The sequence below is a fragment of the Vulpes vulpes genome, chromosome 1 (assembly GCF_048418805.1).
Source record: "Vulpes vulpes isolate BD-2025 chromosome 1, VulVul3, whole genome shotgun sequence".
NCBI lineage: Eukaryota > Metazoa > Chordata > Mammalia > Carnivora > Canidae > Vulpes > Vulpes vulpes.
Genome location: NC_132780.1, coordinates 17,919,233 through 17,938,182, shown reverse-complemented (window position 1 = coordinate 17,938,182; position 18,950 = coordinate 17,919,233). Strand labels below are relative to the sequence as shown.

At 39.6% G+C, this 18,950-nt stretch overlaps 1 pseudogene; it reads right to left on the bottom strand.

Annotated features, from left to right (window-relative positions):
• Positions 1-5,436: 5,436 nt before the first annotated feature.
• Positions 5,437-6,214, bottom strand: LOC140597761 (vomeronasal type-1 receptor 4-like; annotated as a pseudogene).
• Between the last annotated feature and the right edge of the window lie 12,736 nt (positions 6,215-18,950).

Sequence of the window (18,950 nt, the reverse complement as noted above, 5' to 3'; positions counted from 1 at the left end):
TGAATCATGGTTTTTTTTCTATCAGATCAAGTCTATACTGTCTCATTATGGTACTTCATAACAAAGACTAACAGTACATCTTCAGGCTGTCAAGGCTAAAAGGCATCTGCAACAATTTTTTTCCATGATGGAATCAACATACAATTTTATGAATATATGGTCATAATTTACTGAGCTCTTCTCTCCGTCATCTGCTCCTTGGATATTTATGTGACTGTGATTTAAAAACCACAGCAGTGCAACTTTAGATTCTCCCTCTAAACATTTGAAGTGCAATTCATGAATGTGCATCTGATAATATTTCTACATGCCTTTTTTTATGCCTACATGAGACCCATGATTTGCAGTGGCCTTGATTTACATGAGGACACGTGTCTGTGTGTGTAACTTTTAAAAAAAAAAGATTTTAGTAAGTAATTTCTACACCCAGGGACTTGAACTCACAACCCCAAGATCAAGAATCACATGCTAGCTCTACTGACTGAGCCATCCAGGTGCCTAGAGGCAAATGTATTAAGCATATGAAAAATGTTACGGAATAAGAAAATTTCAGGAATGGAGACAGGATATGAGAAGAGTTTACTCACCCCGCCCCTTCTTGGAGCCTTCATTGGAGTAATTTGGAAAGATCATTAATCATGAGTTTCCCCTTAAGAATGAACATATATGCCCGGAGATACACTGGTTTTTATTTGTAGGCCAACTAAGAACTATACATATTAGTTCCCTCAAAAATAGTTAATTTGTACTTTAAGATAGCCCACAGACACAAGATGAACCCCTATGCAAAATTTAGTCTTGGGTGTTAAGATTGATAATCCTAGACACCAAAAGGGAATGAAAACGCTTAATGCATAATGAGACTTTCTGGGGAGAACAGGGCAGGTTTCCAAAGTTGCTAGAAAAATGGCTTGAGAGAGCAAGAAAGGGAGACTCATTTTATGAGGTGGGTCCTGCAAATGGTTTGATCTTCCTGTGGGCACCAAAGGAGAACCTGGGCTTCTAAGTTTGACCACCTGTGGAGTAGGAGGGAAGTGGGAGGATGCATTGAATATGTGGTTTTGTTTTTTTTGGAGGGAGGGGTTGTTTTTATTTTTTCATATATTATACCTCAAACTGTACCAGGAACAACAGGGAAAGCAGTTGAGAGAGTTGAGGCTTAAAAGGTGTCCATGGTCAAATATCAAAATAATAATAAGAAGGAGATTCTAATATAATGCAAATGTTTACTCTCAAACCTCCTGACTGCTTGGTTAGGAAAGACCAGTTTTTTTCATACTAATAACTTCTTGCACATCCTTTCTTGCTACATACATAGGACCCTTAACCCAGTATAATTGTTGAAAGTGAAATACTGCAATACTAAAAAAAAATAAAATACTGCAATACTATTTAGATAAACTGCCTAAGATGCTTTTACACTAGTTTCACAATCATTAATGTGTGGAAGTGTTTATCAGGCAATAGATAGGATTCAATGATCTTACTAGAAGAGTCTTTTAAAAGCTATATAAAAAAAACTCAATTTGTGATTATTCTATTAAGCATTACATGATTTCTTTCAACTCTAGAAAAATTCCTTTTTATTTAGAAATGTTTCCATAACCTACTTCATATATATTTAGTTTACACATTTTCCCTGTGTTACTACATTGAATTTTTTTGAAAAATAATGCACGAGTTAAAGATTCTTTTTAGAGTTTATAACATGAAAATGAACCCAGGACAGTACGTGGTACAAAGTAAATAAGTAAATGCTCTATGGATATGAAGAATAAGAGTCCTTTTATACCTTTAGTTCAGTGAAAGAAGTAAGACCATATGAAATTGTAAACTGGGATCTAATAGGATGGAGCTAGGACACCTTTTTAAAAAAAAAAATTTATTCATTTATTCATGAGACACAGAGAGAAAGGCAGAGACACAGGCAGAGGGAGAAGCAGGTGCCATGCAGGGAGCCCTGCATGGAACTCGATCCTGGAGTCCTGGGATCATGCCTTGAGCCAAAGGCAGACGCTCAACTGCTGGGCCACCCAGGTGTCCCGTGGGAGACTTTGTTAACCCATCAATCTAATACTGGGATTTGGGGAATAGAGTATGTTCATTGTACCTTAAAATCACTTCCAATTCTTAACAAAAAAAAAAAATCATCTCCAATTCTTCTAATAGCTGTAAGACTAATCATCTCTGTCCTACATTATAGCAATGATATTGGACCTTTATGTGTAGTACAGGGTCAGGCTATCAGATTTTTTTATAAGTTCAATGCGAAGCTATTAGATGTTTTTACTTGATGATTTTAATAAGATATACCATAAAATCCACTCTTAAAATGTACAATTTATTAAATAAAGTGGCAAAGATGTCCTCTCTCACCATTCTTGTTCAACACTGTACTGGAAGTCTTAGCTAATGCAATAAGAAAAAGAAGTACACAGGACAGTCATTAGGAAACAAACATGTCTTGTTCACAGATCATATTGTCTATGTAGATACTCCATAGAATCAACAAAAACACTTGGAACTAAAAAGTGATTATAGCAAAACTGAAGGAAACAAGGTTAATACATGTACTGTTTGTGTTAGCCACTTAAATTTCACATGGTGCAATTCTAACCCATATGTGGTATGTGGAAATGTCACTTTTGGGAGGTGATTACTGCATAAAAGTGGAACCCTCATGAATGAGATTAGCGACCTACTACAAGGAATCTCAGGGAGCTCTCTTACTCTCCACCATATGAGAATCCAACAAGACAGCCTTTTGCAGCCAAGAATAGGGCTCTCACCAATGCCTAATTAGCCAGCACATTGATCTTGGCCTTTCCAGCCTCCAGAACTGTTAGAAACAGCTATTGTTTATAAACCACCTAGTCTATGTTACTTTTTTAAAAAAAGATTTATTTATTCATGAAAGACCCAGAGAGAGGCAGAGACATAGGCCAAGGGAGAGGCAGGCTCTCTGCAGGGAGCCCGTTTTAGGACTCGATCCCAGAACCCCGGGATCATGACCTCATCCAAAGGCAGACGCTCAACCTCTGAGCCACCCAGGGACCCCATCTAGTTACTTTTTAATAACAGCTCAAACTGACTAAGGAAGTACACAAATGAGCAATGAACAAGTGGAATTTGAAATTAATCACACAGTAACTTTATACTGAAACTAGAAAATACCTTATACTTAGATATAAGTCTAACATAGTATGTACAGGATCTACATGAGGAAAGCTTGATTTCAGTTGATTAACAAAATCAAAGAACTAAATAGATGAAGAGATTATCCATATACATGGACAAGAAGACTCAATAAGGTTTCAGTTCTTCCCAATTTGACTTACAGATTCAGTGCTATCCCAAACTAAATAGCAAGTTATTCTGTGGATACCAACAAGTTGATCCTGAAGTTTATACGGAGTGTCAAAAGATGCATAGTAGCAAACAAAATATTTTTTTAAAATTTTTATTTACTTATTCATGAGAGACATAGAGAGAGGCAGAGACAGGAGAAGGAGGCCGCATGCAGGGAGCCTGATATGGGACTCGATCGCAGACTTCAGGATCACGCCCAAAGCCGAAAGCAGACGCTCAACTCCTGAGCCACACAGGTGTCCCGCCAACAAAATATTGAAGTAAATGAACAAAGTCAGAGGACCGATATTACTTGATTCAAGGCTTCCTATAAATATACAGTAATGAAAACAGTGTAGTATTGGCAAGCTGATACATAAATAGATCAGAGGAGCATAATGAGAGCTCAGAAATGGACCCACACAAATAGAGTCAACTGATCTTTGGCAAAGAAGCAAAGGCAATATGGTAGAGAAAAGTGGTCTTTTCAACAGATGTGCTGAAGCAACTGGACATCAGCCTTCCAAAATATTACATGTAGACATAGATTCCTTGTTCCTTTCACAAAATTCAACTTGCAACGAATCTGATGTAAATACGAAATGCATAACTATAAAATTCTTAGAAGATGACACAGGAGAAAATCTAGATGACCTTGGTTTCATGATGAATTTTTTTGACACAACACCAAAGGCAAATTCCATGAAGGTAATAATATTTTGGATTTCATTTTCATTCTGCAAAACACACAAAAGAGAATGAGAAAACAAGCCACAGGTTGAAATAAAATATTTTTAAAGCACATCTTTAAATGGACTGTTACCAGAATACACAAAGAACATTCTCAAAGCACAAAAATAAGAAAACAAAAAACATAATTTAAATATGGGAAGACAGGACTAAATACCTCACTAAAAAAGATACACTGATGGCAAATTAAGCATATGAACGTAAGTTCCACATCTTCTATCATTTGACAACTGAAAAGTAAAGCATTAAGTTACCACTATGCATCTATTACACTGGCCAAAATCTAAAACAGTGACACCGCCAAATGTAATATGGATGCTGAGCAACAGATAACTATCATTCACTGCTTCTGAGAGTGCTAGAACTACTTTGGAAGGCAATTTAACAATTTCTTACAAAACTAAAAATGCTCTTACCATATAATCCAATACTCACACTCCTTGGTATTTATACAAAGCAATTGAAAATTTATGTCTATGGAAAACCCTGTATTTGAATATTTATAGGAACTTATGCATAGCTGTCAAAACTTGGAAGCAACCAAGATGCGTTTCAGTAGGTGAATGGTTAAATAAGCTATAATATATCCAGAAAATGGAATATTATTTGTTGCTTAAAAAATGAAATATTGGGATGCCTGGGTGGCTCAGTGGTTGAGCATCTGTCTTGGGCTCAAGGCATTGTCCTGGAGTTCTGGGATCAAGTCCCACATCAGGCTCCCTGCATTGGGTCTGCTTCTCCCTCTGCCTATGTCTCTGCCTCTCTCTGTGTGTCTCTCATAAATAAATAAATAAAATCTTTTAAAAAAATGAAATGTTAAGCCAGGAAAAGACATGGAAGACCTTAAAAGTATACTACTAGGTGAAAGAATCCTATCTGCAAAGGCAGAATATATGTCTAAGTATATGTGACATTCTGGAAAAGGCAAAAGTATGGACATGTAAAACATTTGGCAAAACTATGGATGGGCAAAACACTTTCCCAGGTAAGCCATTCGATTAACCACTTTATTAATCTGACTAGGACCCAATCTATTGATGAGCTAGGACCCAATCTATTACATTTCACCCAAGCAACATTTGATTAACTTTACAATCTACAGGATACTATATATCAGGATGAGGCCAAGCTGCTTTATTCATCTCCACTACAAGAATGTAGGTTCCAAGTTCAACCAGCTGAAGAAAGCCCAATACTCATTAGGGTATAATTTAAAAAGACATGACATTGCTCCATCACTTTCTGAATTGAATTTTTTATGGTGATGACTAAATAAAGAATTGGTACAAAACATTGGTACAAAACATTGGTACAAAACATGGTACAAAAACATTCATTTTACATACTTCTAATAAGATTAGGAAATTTAATATACATTATCCAGGCAACACAAGGTCTGGGTAGAGTAGAATCCTGGCTCATAAGCAGAAAGGGGAAAAAACACACAGACATGATGGCAGCCGCATTTACCATCCACCAGTTGGGATTATAAATAAGAGCAATATAGGCATGAAAGGAGGAGTAGTAAAAAGACACAAAGGTGCTCACCAGGACAAGGATGGAGGATCTGAGGGAGATATTATTAGGCCTTTGAATGTGTTGTACCTGCTGCCTGTTCCTGGGTAGGATGAAGACCATGGAACTGCTGGCCCAGACTGTGAGCACACAAAATGAAACTTCAGGGAATACTATCAATGCTGCATATACAGAAACTGTGATTGTATCATGATCTACAGCAAGACAGTACTCCATATCTCCTTTCTTTGTGAAGTTTTTCATTCTTCATTTGCTAATTACAGTAACACACAGGAAAAATCAAATTTAAAAACATGTACATGATCTAGCAAAGGGAGATGGAGAAATTAACACACTTTGGAGCTTTGACTTCAAGATTTTTCCAATAGGAGTTCATGGGGTGGTCTAGAAGACACTCAAGAGGCAAGTGCTGCTCCTGGACACTTCCCTGCCCACTCTCTGAACATACAAAAAATTTGCATACAAATTTATTGAAAACAGTTTTCAACCCTTCCATAGTCTGGAGGACTCCCTCAGTACTCAGTGTGGTAAAGGAAAAGGTAATGGTAAACAAATGAGAAATTGCCCACAATTCTGTCATCTGTGACAAGAAGATTATTTCTATTGTCAAATCCCTGCAGGCCATTCTTTCATTCAACACGTCTCCCTTTAAATTATGGCAACAACCATTCCTCTGAGCAAAAGTCCCACTGAAGCTTTCTGACACCAAAAGTGACTTCATTACATGCTCCTGTCTCATTGTCAAGACTTCAGAAGACTGGAAGAATGGGAGGGATACCTAGTATATTTCACTGCAAAGTCAGCACTAACGATGAAGTGATGTTAGTCTGGGGGAAACAGTGACAAGCGATAGCAAATGGAACAAAAGCAAATATCACATTTTCAGATGAGGATGAAATTCGTATCTGATGGGTGGTGGGAGGGAAACACCATCACTACCCAGTTCATAAAACAAATCAACTCTAAATGGATTGCGTATCTAAATTTTAAAGAAAAATAATAATGTATTTTTTGAAATTTTATTTATTTATTCATGAAACACACACACACACACACAGAGGCACAGACACAGGCAGAGGGAGAAGCAGGCTCCATTCCATGCAGGAAGCCTGATGTGGAACTGGATCCTGGGTCTCCAGGACCACACCTGGGACTGAAGGTGGCGCTAAGCCACTGAGCCACCTGGGCTGCCCAATAATGTATTTTTAAGTAAATCAAAATTTTTTTAGAAAGTAAAATTTTTAAACAGCACAGAACATATTAATTATATGGGTAAAATGACTTTTGCTTATGTTAAAATTAAGGGCTAGTTCTCAACACACACACACACACACACACACACACACACACACACGATCTGTAACCAGTCTAAAGAACAACTACAAATCACACAATAAACAATGGGCAAAGCATTCCAACAGAAATTTTAAAAAGAAGGTATTCAGTGGGTAATACATGTGTGGAAGTATTTAATGTCCTTAGTAATCAGGAAAATTAAAGTGTAACCACTACCTAAATATAATGTCAAACACCAATGAAAAATCTAAAACGGAAATGACAGAAATAGCAAAAATGTAGGTGGGTGTTAAAACTGGTACAACATTTGGAAAACTGTGTGGTATCCACTTTAGCTGTCCAGATATAATCTTATGTTTCAACAATTCCACTTCTGTGAATACATTCAACAAAATCTGTATATTTATCACCAAAAGACTAATTACAGGGTTTAGATGCCAGCACTACTCATTACTCATAATAGCCCCAAACTAAAACCTACCCACCTTCTCATTAATAGAATGCATAAATTAATTAACTTATATTCAAACAATGGCATCCTATAATGCAGTGCTAATGAATGTTAGCAGTAATATACAGCAATACAAATAAATTCACAAAATCATATATAATGGGGAAAAACACCAACAATATGAGAGAGCCCATGCTGTCTGGTTCCATTTATGTAAAGTAGAAAGGAGGCAAAAGGAACTACTCTCTTAAATGTTGCAGTAGATGTAAACCTATGTCCCAAGATTCCACTCTCACAAATATATGTGATAGAATTATATCCTTGGGTGTAGTAACTTAGGACCCATAGGAGGGTTTCTGAAGAACTACAGCAGCATTCTTATCTTGATCTAGGTGTTGCATACAGAGGTGTGGTCAATTGTAAATTCCAGTGAGCTCTGTGCTTATAACTTGTATACTGGTTCTGTAACTACTGAAAATGTTTAACACCAAGAGAATATTTGTAAGCAGCTGGGAGATGTCCTATGAATGCTGATGGAGTCTGTGGCAGGGTGAAACTCATTAATCTGCAGGTCCAGATCTGAACCCAACAATTAAACATCAGGGAATAGTAATGGTATCAAGTTTGTGAATTCATCAAGAAATTCAGCAGAGCAGAATCCTAAATCTCTGTTCTTTGTTATGGGTTTGTTGCTCCATCTGGAAACCTTACACATAGAAAAGTGATCCTTCCAAGCATATAAAGAAACCAACAGAGAAAAATGGAAGTTCCAATCTCCTAGGGAGGCTTTAATTTCCAACAACCTGGAACCCCTGGGGCTTATCCTGATGACTGGAGACACAGAAGAGGCAACTGGTGTCAACAGACACACCCTGCCAGCTCTGTGAGGACAGAAAACAAATCTGTATTCAAAAGTCACCGGACTTATTTCACTCAGCATAATTCCATCTAGTTCCACTCACGTTGAAGCAAATGGTGGGTACTTGTCATTTCTAATGGCTGAGTAATATTCCATTGTATACATAAACCACATAAGTCAATCGGAGACGGACAAACATATGGTCTTATTCATTTGGGGAATATGAAAAATAGTGAAAGGGAATAAAGGGGAAAGGAGAAAAAAATGAGTGGGAAATATCAGAAAGGGAGACAGAACATGAAAGACTCCTAACTCTGGGAAATGAACTAGGGGTGGTGGAAGGGGAGGTGGGCGGGGGGTGGGTGACTGGGTGACGGGCACTGAGGTGGGCACTTGATGGGATGAGCACTGGGTGTTATTCTATATGTTGGCAAATTGAACACCAATAAAAAATAAATTTATTAAAAAAAGTCACTGGAGCCCTACACCAGGCAGGGGGCTGAGCAGCTCCCCCAAGTGCTAACACCTGAAAATCAGCACAGTAGGCCCCTCCCCCAGAAGACCAGCTAGACCCACAGGGGAAAAGCAAATTATTGACCAAGGAGAACTGGAAAGTTCCAGGGGAAGTCGAGGGATTTACAGTATAGAGAATCAGAGGATACTCCCCCTTGTTTTTTATTTTTTGATTTCTGTTTGCTTCCCCCCCTTTTCTTTTTTCTTTTCTTCTCTTTTTTCTTTTTTCTTTTTTTATTTTTCTTTTCTTCTTTCTCTTCTCTCTTCTTCTCCTTTTCCCAATACAACTTGTTTTTGGCCGCTCTGCACTGAGCAAAATGACTAGAAGGAAAACCTCGCCTCAAAAGAAAGAATCAGAAACAGTACTCTCTCCCACAGAGTTACAAAATTTGAATTACAATTCAATGTCAGAAAGCCAATTCAGAAGCACTATTATAAAGCTACTAGTGGTTCTAGAAAAAAGCATAAAGGACTCAAGAGACTTCATGACTGCATAATTTAGATCTAATCAGGCAGAAATTAAAAATTAATTAAATGAGATGCAATCCAAACTAGAGGTCCTAACGACGAGAGTTAACGAGGTGGAAGAACGAGTGAGTGACATAGAAGACAAGTTGATGGCAAAGAGGAAACTGAGGATAAAAGAGACAATTAAAAGATCATGAGGATAGATTAAGGGAAATAAATAACAGCCCGAGGAAGAAAAATCTACGTTTAATTGGGGTTCCCGAGGGTGCTGAAAGGGACAGAGGTCCAGAATATGTATTTGAACAAATCATAGCTGAAAACTTTCCTAATCTGGGAAGGGAAACAGGTATTCAGATCCAGGAAATAGAGATATCCCTCCCTAAAATCAATAAAAACGGCTCAACACCTCGACATTTAATAGTGAAGCTTGCAAATTCCAAAGATAAAGAGAAGATCCTTAAAGCAGCAAGAGATAAGAAATCTCTAACTTTTATGGGGAGAAATATTAGATGAACAGCAGACCTCTCCAGAGAGACCTGGCAGGCCAGAAAGGGCTGGCAGGATATAACCAGGGTCCTAAATGAGAAGAACATGCAGCCAAGAATACTTTATCCAGCAAGGCTTTCATTCAGAATAGAAGGAGAGATAAGGGGCTTCCAAGATAGGCAGGAACTGAAAGAATATGTGACTACCAAACGAGCTCTGCAAGAAATTTTAAGGGGGACTCTTAAAATTCCTCTTTAAGAAGAAGCCCAATGGAACAATCCACAAAAACAGGGACTGAATAGGTATCATGATGACACTAAACTCATATCTTTCGATAGTAACTCTGAACGTGAATGGGCTTAATGACCCCATCAAAAGGTGCGGGTTTCAGACTGAATAAAAAAGCAGAACCCATCTATTTGCTGTCTACAAGAGACTCATTTTAGACATAAGGACACCTACAGCCTGAAAATAAAAGGTTGGAGAACCATTTACCATTCAAATGGTCCTCAAAAGAAAGCAGGGGTAGCCATCTTATATTAGATAAACTAAAATTTATCCCGAAGACTGTAGTGAGAGATGAAGAGGGACACTATATCATACTTAAAGGATCTATCCAAGAAGAGGACTTAACAATCATCAATATATATGCCCCAAATGTGGGAACTTCAAAATATATCAATCAATTAATAACCAAAGTTAAGACATACTTAGATAATAATACACTTATACTTGGTGACTTCAATCTAGTGCTTTCTACACTCGATAGGTCTTCTAAGCACAACATCTCCAAAGAAACGAGAGCTTTAAATGATACACTGGACCAGATGGATTTCACAGATATCTACAGAACTTTACATCCAAACTCAACTGAATACACATTCTTCTCAAGTGCACATGGAACTTTCTCCAGAATAGACCACATACTGGGTCACAAATCGGGTCTGAACCGATACCAAAAGATCGGGATTGTCCCCTGCATATTCTCAGATCATAATGCCTTGAAATTAGAACTAAATCACAAGAAGTTTGGAAGGATTTCAAACACGTGGAGATTAAGGACCATCCCGCTAAAAGATGAAAGGGTCAACCAGGAAATTAAGGCAGAATGGAAACTAATGAGAATGAAGATACAACCGTTCAGAATCTTTGGGATACAGCAAAAGCAGTCCTGAGGGGGAAATACATCGCAATACAAGCATCCATCCAAAAACTGGAAAGAACTCAAATACAAAAGCTAACCTTACACCTAAAGGAGCTAGAGATAAAACAGCAAATAGATCCTACACCCAGCAGAAGAAGAGAGTTAATAAAGATTCCAGCAGAACTCAACGAACTCGAGACCAGAAGAACTGTGGAACAGATCAACAAAACCAGGAGTCGGTTCTTTTTTTTTTTTTATGATAGTCACAGAGAGAGAGAGAGAGGCAGAGACATAGGCAGAGGGAGAAGCAGGCTCCATGCACCGGGAGCCCGACGTGGGATTCGATTCCGGGTCTCCAGGATCGCGCCCTGGGCCAAAGGCAGGCGCCGAACCGCTGGGCCACCCAGGGATCCCTGGAGTCGGTTCTTTGAAAGAATTAATAAGACAGAGAAACCATTAGCCAGCCTTATTAAAAAGAAGAGAGAGAAGACTCAAATCAATAAAATCATGAATGAGAAAGGAGAGATCACTACCAACACCAAGGAAATACAAACGATTTTAAAAACATATTATGAACAATACGCCAATAAATTACGCAATCTAGAAGAAATGGACACATTTCTGGAAAGCCACAAATTACCAAAACTGGAACAGGAAGAAATAGAAAACCTGAACAGGCCAATAACCAGGGAGGAAATTGAAGCAGTCATCAAAAACCTCCCAAGACACAAAAGTCCAGGGCCAGATGGCTTCCCTGGGGAATTCTATCAAAGGTTTAAAGAAGAAACCATACCTATTCTACTAAAGCTGTTTGGAAAGATAGAAAGAGATGGAATACTTCCAAATTCGTTCTGTGAGGCCAGCATCACCTTAATTCCAAAACCAAAGACCCCACCAAAAAGGAGAATTATAGACCAATATCCCTGATGAACATGGATGTAAAAATTCTCAACAAGATACTAGCCAATAGTATACAACAATACATAAAGAAAATTATTCATCATGACCAAGTAGAATTTATCCCCGGGATGCAAGCCTGGTTCAACACTCCTAAAACAATCAATGTGATTCATCATATCAGGAAGAGAAAAAACAAGAACCAGATGATCCTCTCAACAGATGCAGGGAAGCATTTGACAAAATACAGCATCCATTCCTGATCAAAACTCTTCAGAGTGTAGGGATAGAAGGAACATTCCTCAGCATCTTAAAAGCCATCTAAAAAAAGCCCACAGCAAATATCATTCTCAATGGGGAAGCACTGGGAGCCTTTCCCCTAAGATCAGGAACAAGACAGGGATGTGCACTATCACCACTGCTATTCAACATAGTACTAAAAGTCCTAGTCTCAGCAATCAGACAACAAAAAGAAACAAAAGGCACTCAAATTGGCAAAGAAGAAGTCAAACTCTCCCTCTTCGCCGATGACATGATTGATACTCTACATAGAAAACCCAAAAGACTCCACCCCAAGATTGCTAGAACTCATACAGCAGTTTGGCAGTGTGGCAGAATACAAAATCAATGCCCAGAAGTCAGTGGCATTTCTGTGCACTGACAATGAGACTGAAGAAAGAGAAATTAAGGAGTCAATCCCATTTACAATTGCACCCAAAAGCATAAGATACCTAGGAATAAACCTAACCAAAGAGGTAAAGGATCTATACCCTAAAAACTATAGAACACTTCTGAAAGAAATTGAGGAAGACACAAAGAGATGGAAAAATATTCCATGCTCATGGATTGGAAGAATTAATATTGTGAAAATGTCAATGCTACCCAGGGCAATTTACACGTTTAATGCAATCCCTATCAAAATACCATGGACTTTCTACAGAGAGTTGGAACAAATTATTTTAAGATTTGTGTAGAATCAGAAAAGACCCCGAATAACCAGGGTAATTTTAAAAAAGAAAACCATAGCTGGGGGCATCACAATGCCAGATTTCAGGTTGTACTACAAAGCTGTGGTCATCAAGACCATGTGGTACTGGCACAAAAACAGACACATAGATCAATGGAGCAGAATAGAAAATCCAGAAGTGGACCCTCAACTTTATGGTCAACTAATATTCGACAAAGGAGGAAAGATTATCCACTGGAAAAAAGACAGTCTCTTCAATAAATGGCGCTGGGAAAACTGGACATCCACCACTCTCTTGCACCATACACAAATATAAACTCAAAATGGATGAAAGATCTAAATGTGAGACAAGATTCCATCAAAATCCTAGAGGAGAACACAGGCAACACCCTTTTTGAACTTAGCCACAGTAACTTCTTGCAAGATTCATCCATGAAGGCAAGAGAAACAAAAGCAAAAATGAACTATTGCGACTTCGTCAAGATAAGAAGCTTTTGCACAGCAAAATATACCATCAACAAAACTCAAAGACAACCTACAGAATGGGAGAAGATATTTGCAAATGACGTATCAGATAAAGGGCTAGTTTCCAAGAACTATAAAGAACTTACTAAACTCAACATCAAAGAAACAAACAATCCAATCATGAAATGGGCAAAAGACATGAATAGAAATCTCACAGAGGAAGACATGGACATGGCCACAAGCACATGAGGAAATGCTCCGCATGCCTTGCCATCAGGGAAATACAAATCAAAACCACAATGAGATACCACCTCGCACCTTTGAGAATGGGGAAAATTAACAAAGCAGGAAACGACAAATGTTGGAGAGGATGTGGAGAAAGGGGAACCCTCTTGCACTGTTGGTGGGAATGTGAACTGGTGCAGCCACTCTGGAAAACTGGGTGGAGGTTCCTAAAAGAGTTAAAAATTGATCTGCCCTCAGACCCAGCAATTGTACTGCTGGGGATTTATCCCAAAGATACAGATGCAATGAAACCCCAGACACCTGCACCCTGATGTTTATAGCAGCAATGTCCACAATAGCCAAACTGTGGAAGGAGCCTCGGTGCCCATCAAAAGATGAATGGATAAATAAGATGTGGTCTATGTATACAGTGGAATATTCCTCAGCCATTAGAAATGAGAAATACCCACCATTTGCTTCGACGTGGATGGAACTGGAGGGTATTATGCTGAGTGAAATAAGTCAATCAGAGAAGGACAAACATTATATGATCTCATGCATTTGGGGAATATAAAAAATAGTGAAAGGGAATAAAGGGGAAAGGAGAAAAAATGAGCGGGAAATATCAGAAAGGGAGACAGAATATGAAAGACTCCTAACTCTGGGAAACGAACTAGGGGTGGTAGAATGGGGGGTGGGCGGGGGGTGGGTGAGGGGCACTGAAGTGGGCACTTCACGGGATGAGCACTGGGTATAATTCCATATGTTGGCAAATTGACCACCAATAAAAAATAAATTTATAAAAAGAAAAAAAGAAAAAAGGATATTTTAAATATTACACAAAAAAATCTAAAAAAAAAAAAAAAGTCCCTGGAGAAATATTTCACCTAAAGCCTGCCATTGCCTTGGGGTCACCTGTAAATGGCATGACCAAGAAATGACTACAATCATGTGTTTTATTATTTTTTAAAAGATTTATTTATTTATTTATTTACCCAGGAGACAGAGAGTGCAGTGAGCAGGAGGGTGGGCAGGCAGAGGGAGAGAGAATCCCAAGCAGACTCCCCACTGAGTGGGGAGCCGGATGCCAGGCTCAATCCTATGACCCTGAGATCACAACCTAAACCAAAATCAGAGTCTTAAGATCCTGACTCATTGTGCCTCCAATCACGCATTTTATTTTATTATTATTATTTTTTTATGATAGTCACACACAGAGAGAGAGAGAGAGGCAGAGACACAGGTAGAGGGAGAAGCAGGCTCCATGCACCGGGAGCCCGACATGGGACTCGATCCTGGGTCTCCAGGATTGCGCCCTGGGCCAAAGGCAGGCGCCAAACCGCTGCGCCACCCAGGAATCCCCAACCACGCATTTTAGAACCACATCTGTGAACCTCAACCTTCATCTTGTATAATAAAGTAACAGATGACAATAATGAAGAGAAAATGCCCAGGATTCCAATAGTAATCTCAGAGAAAGAGACCATTCTTATTGTTAAAAATCTGGGGGCATCTGGGGTGCTGGGGTGGCTTAGTCAGTTAAGTGTCCAACTCTTGATTTTGGCTCAGGTCATGATCTTAGGGTCGTGAGATCAAGTCCTGTAATGGGTGCTGCACTGGGTGTGGAGTCTGCTTGAGATTCTCTCCCCTTCTCTTTTGCTCCTCCCCGTGCTTGTGTGTTACCCCCCGCCCCCCCCTCTCAAATAAATAAATAAATCTTCAAAAAACTTTCTGGGGGCCAGTTACCAGTGACTGATATTTGTCTTCAGAGCCAGACTATACTGCATTGGATGATATCTTGTGGGCTACATTGATCATATCAACTTAAATCTAATATACTGTCTGCGATATATTTCCTCAATTTACTTTTGTTAAGAGGCTTCCAAGAATGGAATACATAACCTTTATGCAGCACTTAAAATGCACAAATCACTCTTATACTGCCATATATGGCATCTTTTAAAAATTTTCCTCACTGCATGATGGACTCACTGATATCATTTTCATTGTAAAGATAAGGAGAACTCAGGGAGGAAGAAGTTAAATAACATATCTAAATTCACATGCTCATTCGGGTCTGAGTGGTGACTGGAATCTGATAGGTTAGTGTCAAGACAGTGCCTGAACTGCCATGATCCATGAATAAACCATGTTGGCTGTGCTGCCAATAATTTACCTTAGAAATATGGGACTCATTTTTATAACTAAATACAAGTTAAACTGGAACTTATGATATGCAAGGTTTCTAGGAAAAGAACAGTTTAAAAATATTTAACCCAAACAGTGATATGAATTGGAAACAGAAATATCCACAGAAGAAAGAGTGCTGCATATAAAACTATCCCTCACAAATAAATGTACTGGGATCCAGTGGTTTAACAGACAAAACTTACCAATCTTTAATTATCAGATAAGCCATGCTACTTTCTCAATTCAACAGCATTGGAAGATTACCAGAGGTCTTTAAAGATACTTCTGTGTGGGATGCCTGGGTGGCTCAGTGGTTGAGGTCTGCCTTCAGCTCAGGGCATGATCCCAGAATCTGGGATCGAGTCCCACATCGGGCTCCTAGCAAGGAGCCTGCTCCTCCCTCTGCCTGTGTCTCTGCCTCTCTATCTCTTATGAAAAATAAATAAAATCTTAAAAAAATAAAGATACTTTTGTGGAATTTTTGTAGGAGCACTCACTGGTTATGAAATTAAAGATAAGATATTTAAGAGCCAAAAGTCACAACTTTGAATTTTCCAACAGACAAATCCACTATTTAAAGAATACCTTAAATAATACTATACCTTATTAACCTTGTGAGAGTACTTAGTCCAGATGGGAAGTCAAAGGAACCACAGTCCACCTGAGACCACACCCACTTCTCACACTACCTGCAAGTTTTTCAGTTCTCAAAACCTTGCTGAGTTTTCATAGTTCTCTGGAAGGATTCACAGACATTACTGAGAACTGTTCTATTTATTGTTTGGTATACGACAGCAGTGCATACAGATGAACATCAGATAAGGAGAGAGATGAATTTGGCAAAATCTAAAAACAGTGCCAAAAGCAGAGCTCCAGTTGTCTACAACGCATAAAATAAAGGATGTATGTATTAATTTCTTGGCACTGATCTTTAACCAAAGCTCATGAAGTAATACCAACCAAGCCTTACTGCCCAGATGTTTTACTCAGGCTCAATTACATACCATCTTGCTGGCTGATCTTTAGCCTCTAATTCTTCTGAAAGTCTACCTTTAGTGTGTGGCTCCTCCAGAGGCCGACCTGATTCTGCATGGCACAAGGCACCATCATAAATCATACCTTGAGGGATTGTCTGGTGGCCAGGCAAACAAAGACACCTCTGAGCATGACATTCCAAAGGCTGAGAGAGTACCTTCCAGTAGGCAAGGGCAAAGGATGGGCATCACTTTGGGCGACGTTCATTCTTCTCTACACAGGACACCTCTGGTCTCTGGCCAAAGGTCTCATAAAGTCTAGTGAACATACTTTCCTGGGCATCTGCATTTGGGCATTTAGAGAACAGATGACAATAGTATCAATGTGAGGTAGGATTAGATGTAATGAAACAGTGACTCTGTCCTATAAAGCCAGTATATACGTTTTCATATTTTTCTACTGTCATCATTATTTATTTCCCCTTGCTCCACTGACCTCACTTTGGGTGAAGTAAATGCTTCACTATGCATGTCCTCTATTGCCAAGACAGAGAATGGAGCAATGCATACTCTAAACACACATACACAACACATACTGACACACTCAGACAAATGTGCAAGGACACAGTACACATACAGACTCAAACATATGCAAGCATACACTTACACAGGCGCTCCCATACACTCAGTCCATGCTCATACTCAGACACACACTCATGACAACTGCATCCACACTCATAGCGCACACACCCATGAAAATGACACAGCCCAGTTATGGCCACATAATCATTCATATAGTCACGAGGTCCGTATTTCAATCATGTGTTTGTGTCTGGAAAACTTTGCATGTCTCCTGCCCCTGAATGTCAGAAAGAGGCAGAAATGTTTGCCCTTTAAAACCCTTCCACCAAAAAAAAATAAATAAATAAAATAAATAAAAAAAAATAATAAAACCCTTCCACCTTCTACAGCCCAGAGACAATATTTTGGATGTGCAGAGTTAAAAGTACTATGAGCTTTGCCATGAGGTGGGGCAGGGGGGCCTAACATGGAAAGAGAGGACATAGGGAAAGTGACTGGAGTGAGGTGGAGCTGCAGAGAGAATGGGGGCTTAGGGGGCACAGAGTTCAGGAGGGGAAAGTTCAGTGGATAAATGCACACAAGGGTTAAAAGGTGCCATATATTTAAATTGCATTGCAAGTTCTGAAAACATGGTGACAATGTGTGCAAAACTGTTAAGGGTGGAACATATATTGGGCCCTATGTGATTCACCCTACAGCAGTCATGGGAACCAAGAAGGTAATGGGGACAGGACAGAGGGTAGAAGTGAAAAAGGGCAGGGCTAGGCAAAAGCACAGGCAAGTTCATGTCCACAAGGGATAAGCCACACAGGGGAGGAGGGACCTACATTTTAAAAGGTTTCAAGATTCCTTTGATGGCACAACGTGACATTGACATCTGGATATAAGGAAGAATCCTTTTTTACTTATGGCTCCACAGAAGAGAACGATACCAGGCAGGCCTCATGGAGGGTTATACCCAGGGACAAGGTAAACAATCTGGAGCTGCATGGGATGGTTTATGTATAGCTAGCATGATGGAGCTGGCTAGAGATCACAAGCACCTGGTTCACTGGATAATTTGAATAATTTCACGGGCTCAGGGGCATGGAGTTGGTCTCGAGTTTCTGGAATCTGACTGGGACAATCTGGATGGGTGACAAAAGCCTAGAGTGTAAGAGCCCAACTGGAAAAGTGTTCTGGGTGTGGACTTAGCTACTCAAGAAGGGAACCTGACCAACCTCTAGCCATGGCCTCAATACCGGGTCAAGAGACCATTTAACAAGACAAGCAAATTTATTGCAATCTAATGCTGGTTTGTCAATGTCCTGTGGGTGGGTAGTGCTCCAGGACAGAAACAGAGGTGGGACAGGAAGCCTCAAAGGGTTCAGGAAGCCCAAAGATGGGTTCAGGGGGACCAGGTATTATAGAAGATGAGGTCACCCGGGGAGGGGAGATGGCTTGAGGAAACTACAGGACCCAGAGGAGATGAGCAAATATAAGAGCTGGTAGCACCCAATGTTTGAGGGCTGGGGAGCTGAGAGAGGACAAGAGGACATGAGCCCTGGGCCAAATTCACTGGAAGGGGGGCATAGTTCATGAGGGAGGGAGGATATGGAGGTGATAGAAATTGAGGGGTATTGGGATGAGCTCTCTGCAAGTTTGAGGAGGACACAGTTGACAAAGGGATGGAATGAAAGCAAGTGAGGATGGAGGTGGACAATTGGGGTGTAGGTGCTGGCTGCATGTGGGTGGAGAGGAGAAGGCCTAGGGGTTGGAGGGTGATGGTGCTGGACTAAGGGAAGGTTGAGGATCTAAAA